Raw genomic sequence first — 5,119 nt, 5'->3', positions numbered from 1 at the left:
TTATTCCTACTTCATGAAGATGATTAAAGAGGTTGTTTCTGTAATTTTTCAATAGAACATTGTCCGTGAAAACATTTGCACCTATGAAGTTGCATCTTGTATCTATATAATCTTTTTCTGTTTCCATTGTTTAGGCATAATAATTTGATTTTGAGCAGGAGGAGATTGATTTCTTGATGCAACTGTTCGAAGAGTTCTTTGAAGAATTCTTGAGCTACTCCATATTAATTTGCTTTTGTTTTATTGATGATTCTTTTGTCAGTGTAATGTAACATGTCTTATTTGTTAGGTTATTGATCTCATTTTTAATGAACAGTTATCAATAAACTATGGAGTGCAAGTTCTGAAAAGGGTGCGATAAAGGTGAGCCAGCAAAGAGAAACAGAGAGAGTATACTCTGTTTGCCATATCATGGGAAAGCTAGTATACTCTTTTCACATATGGTTCTAAATTCAGCATACAAATAATTGGAATATGTAATTTGATTAGTGATAAGATCCGGAGAGACGATTCACCAATGTAACTTGAGAATGAGAATGCACGGTAACTGTTTGTTTGCCTATGTCACTGCCGTTGAGACAAGTGACCCATTCGTGTCCAACTTTGAGAAAAGACTTATTTATGTCATCCGTTAAAAGTTGAGCTCATCCATGCCACTGCTTTGACACAAATAATCCATTCGTGCCATTATTTATAAACGAAAAAACATATACTATCAAAACTGCTAACTTGCTCTCAGACATTCGTAAAATGAATCAATGGTTTCATGTAATATCAATTGCATAAACTTCCATTCAAATCCCTTATTTTGCTCCAAATTAATACTTGATCAAAAGTTCATCTGCGTCATTATCATGATCACACATCGATAGATTCAACCAACAACAAGTTAATCATGCTCTTGACATTTCCTCTGGAGTTTGTGTATCCATCTCCCTCTTGGTATAGAGTGTCATCACGCGTGCACAATTTAAAACTCGTTCGAGGACAAACATTGGTACTTCAGTAGGACGGAATATTAATGCGTTGTTTATAACAGAGAGAGTATACTCTGTTTGCCATATCATGGGAAAGCTAGTATACTCTTTTCACATATGGTTCTAAATTCAGCATACAAATAATTGGAATATGTAATTTGATTAGTGATAAGATCCGGAGAGACGATTCACCAATGTAACTTGAGAATGAGAATGCACGGTAACTGTTTGTTTGCCTATGTCACTGCCGTTGAGACAAGTGACCCATTCGTGTCCAACTTTGAGAAAAGACTTATTTATGTCATCCGTTAAAAGTTGAGCTCATCCATGCCACTGCTTTGACACAAATAATCCATTCGTGCCATTATTTATAAACGAAAAAACATATATTATCAAGTTGGTTGAAAACTACTAACTTGCTCTCAGACATTTGTAAGATGAATAAATGGTTTCATGTAATATCAGTTGCATACTTGCATAAACTTCCATTCAAATGCCTTATTTTCCTTCAAATTAATACTTGATCAAAAGTTCATCTGCGTCATTATCATGATCACACATCGATAGATTCAACCAACAACAAGTTAATCTTGCTCTTGACAATTCCTCCGGAGTTTGTGTATCCATCTCCCTCTTGGTATAGAGTGTCATCACGCGTGCACAATTTAAAACTCGTTCGAGGACAAACATTGGTACTTCAGTAGGACGGAATATTAATGTGTTGTTTATATCTTTCCATGCATTCATGATTTCCTTCTGAAACTCAATGTATGTCTCTTCCTTTGAAGCTCCATATTCTTTCATGTATCATTCAATAATTGAAGGTATATGTGCTCTTTGTTGTTCAACCTACATGAAATATCTTCAGTACAATTTTTATTACAAAATTAAAAGTGTGATCCTGGGAAACAAAATAAATAGATATTTGTTGTTGTACTTACTTCATGTCCAGTCATATCACACGTTATCCTGTTAATTACTGAGATAGATCGAACTATCAAAGGCTCATTTATCATCCATTCAAAAGTCTCTCTAGATATAAATCGTCTATACCGATCAAGGAGGTTGTTGCTGTCATCATATAGCCACAGCTTTCAAGTGCATTCTTCATATACTCCTCACAATTCGGAGTATAGCCATCATCCAACCATTGGGCAGCCCTCATAAAGGTTCTCACCTGCAGCTTCTTCATCTAAAATGGAAATTAAATACAAAGTAATTAAGCTAGAAAATAAATATCTTCTTCTTTTGGTATGAGAGATATTCCTTGTCATAAAAGTTTTTATTTCTTCAATTTAACTGAACTGATTTATATATGGGTTAGTCAAGCAATATTACCTCATATTTTGCATAATATATGCGGTCTGAATTACATTCGTTGGCCAATATTTCCTCCATTTCACTGTAAACATCTAGAAGGGATAGATAAATAGGTCTCATATATGGAGGTAATGAATCGATCGTAGTAATGTCCCATCGAAAAATCAGGATTTGTATCAGACCTAAAAGCAAACTTTTACGTCACACAATAACAATAGGATTTACAATTAATTACCTCTGGATTGCATCGGTGAAAGGCACAAGTTCGTTTGCATAAGCATCAAAAGTGTCATCAATGACGCTGTCAATCTGAATTACGTTTGTTAGCATTTTTCTCGCACGACTATACTTTGGCTCAAAATATACTCCTAATATCCAAAAATAGCACTCAACCAATCTATCTCTTCAATATGGATATTTGTTTACAAAATCCAAATCTTTCCACCACCTACATCATATATAAGATTGATTTGTTGCATTTAATTCTCGTACATTAAACCAAAATTCATAATAAAATTAAGGAAGATAAATCAAATAATGTACCTGGTAAGCTCGCTAAGCTCTCTCTGGTGCAGCTTCTGCAATACATTAAAATTCAATTTCGCAAATCTCAAAAGCAAATCGTTGTGTGCATCAATGCCTTTGCAAATGGATATGTAATTCCTTGATCCCACCCTTGGTGTAGCTTTATGAATAGGGTACCTTAAGACTTCAGTAACTTGAACTTTTAGCGAGTTGGTCAAGCTGGGGAGCATGAACTCAAGATGATTGGTGGTAAAGGTAAGAGCTTCTTCAAGAATCTCCTTATCGTGCACTCTCAGATGTGATGCTTCATACAAACTCAATAATCCTTGAACATCATTGGTAAGCGTTTCCTTGAATTTTCCATCCGGTTCGGTGAATTGCTTGAAGACATCTGGTCAAACACCATGCATATTTTTAATTTGATCGAAATTAGTTTAGTTAAAATCCAAAACAACATAACCAGTTATATATGTCAAGTCAAAATATGTAAACTTCTCTCTCAGTACAGTAGTTACAATTAGGAGCAACCAACAAAATACTACTGGAAAGGTTGACAACAAAGAAAAAGATAAACTTGAGTATGCTTCGGAAAATAATGAACATCCTCAAGTATCTGATCTATACGGGGAGCAGCTAGCAAAATAAGAAAGAATAATTTAGAGAACAAAGATGAAAGCTAAGGGAGCAGCTACTATATATAAAAGGAATAAACAGATACCAAAGAGAAATTGTTACCATAGAATAACCTACAGGTTGTGGATAACGAGGGATTTTCCGCTCTCAAGACAGAGGAAACCACAGAAACATCTATAAAAGTGACATCTTTTGGAGTGGCTCATGATAGAATCCATGAACAATGCAGGAAGGAAAGAGATGAATTGAAGAATAAGAGAAAATATCTTGCATTGAAAAAGAATGATGCAGTGAACTGCATTATATACAAGTTGACACCACTGTGTCTAACAAACTTTCTAACTGACTTTACACGTCATCTCTAACCATCTAATTACTCATCTAATATGATATTTAATTAAACTAACTGTAACATCCGGAAAATTTTAATAACTAAGAAGAGGCTCAGAATTTGAAATTTGAAATTTTTGGAAATGATTTGAAACCTGGAAAATTTTGGCTAAGTATGGAAAAGGTGAGTTTTTGGCCAACTTTGAGCAGTCATAACTTCCATCTCAGGATGAGTTAGGAGTAGTTCCAGTTATGGTTGTGAAGCTTGTGGAATGATCTTTCCAACGCCGCCGAGTTTGCTCAATTCCGAGTTCGTATGAGCGAGTTATGGCCCTTTGAAAGTTGGGCAATTGACAAGGAAATCCGTCCGGGAATCATTAAGGGCATTTTAGTCTTTTCCCTAGCCAATTCTTTTGGGATTATATTGTTGTATAGGGCTGATCTTTGGATCATTTTTGTTCCATTTTTAAGAGAGTGAAGGCTAGGGCTTGAGAGTGAAGAAGGAGAAGAAGAAGAAGAGAAGCAAGAGGAAGATCAAGCAAGTTTCAGTCGTGTAAATTGGGATTATATTGTTGTATAGGGATGATCTTTGGATCATTTTATCCATTTTTAAGAAAGTGAAGGCTAGGGCTTGAGAAGAGAAGAAGGAGAAGAAGAAGAGGAAAATCGAGGAGATCATCGTGGATTTTCGTCGGGGGTGATCCCTATTAAGGTATGTGAGTTCTTTGTGTGGGTTGATCCTTTCCCCCACACACCAAGCTCATTTTTATGATTTGAGAAAGGATTGGATTTGTTGTTAAAGCTGTTGGAATTGTTGAAGTTGTTAGTTGTTGTTGTTGAAATTATTGTTGGTATTGTTGTTGATTGTGATGTTGAGATTCTTGTTGATTTGGGACTTGTTTCCGGTTGGGATCTTTGAGTTGTATTCTATTGAATGTTGGGGGACTTTATGTTCTAAGTGATTGGGGGACGGAACCCTTGAAATTAGAGAGTTTAGAGTTGGTAACGTGAAGGAGAAAGTCGGGCAGCTTGCGAGGAGCACTTCCGCATCGCGGACTTGTTCCCTCTGTGAACAAAAATCTTCTCCGCGTCGCGGACAGGACGCGGACTCCACTGTTTTCAGAAATTATGTTCGAAGATTTTCTTAAGTGTGGATGTCCCAAATCATTCCTAAACATCATGAGACCCTTCCAAACACCAATCAAGTCCTTGAATCCATAATTCAATTCAAGAAAATTAGATTCCAAGTCAAGTGAAGTTAGCGCCAAGCTTAGAAGTTAAGCAAGTCAAGGCAAGTCTTTAAAGCTTTTCAAGAGTCTTCATTGAACGTTTTA

General features: G+C 35.8%; 1 pseudogene; it reads right to left on the bottom strand.

The window, feature by feature from the left end:
* Positions 1 to 830: 830 nt before the first annotated feature.
* The window catches only part of LOC102591348 (germacrene C synthase-like), a 6,335-nt pseudogene continuing 2,046 nt past the window's right edge, over positions 831 to 5,119 (bottom strand).

This window comes from Solanum tuberosum, unplaced genomic scaffold (genome assembly GCF_000226075.1).
Source record: "Solanum tuberosum cultivar DM 1-3 516 R44 unplaced genomic scaffold, SolTub_3.0 scf01104, whole genome shotgun sequence".
NCBI lineage: Eukaryota > Viridiplantae > Streptophyta > Magnoliopsida > Solanales > Solanaceae > Solanum > Solanum tuberosum.
The sequence above is the reverse complement of the archived record's forward strand: the minus strand, read 5'-3'. Positions and strand labels throughout refer to the sequence as shown.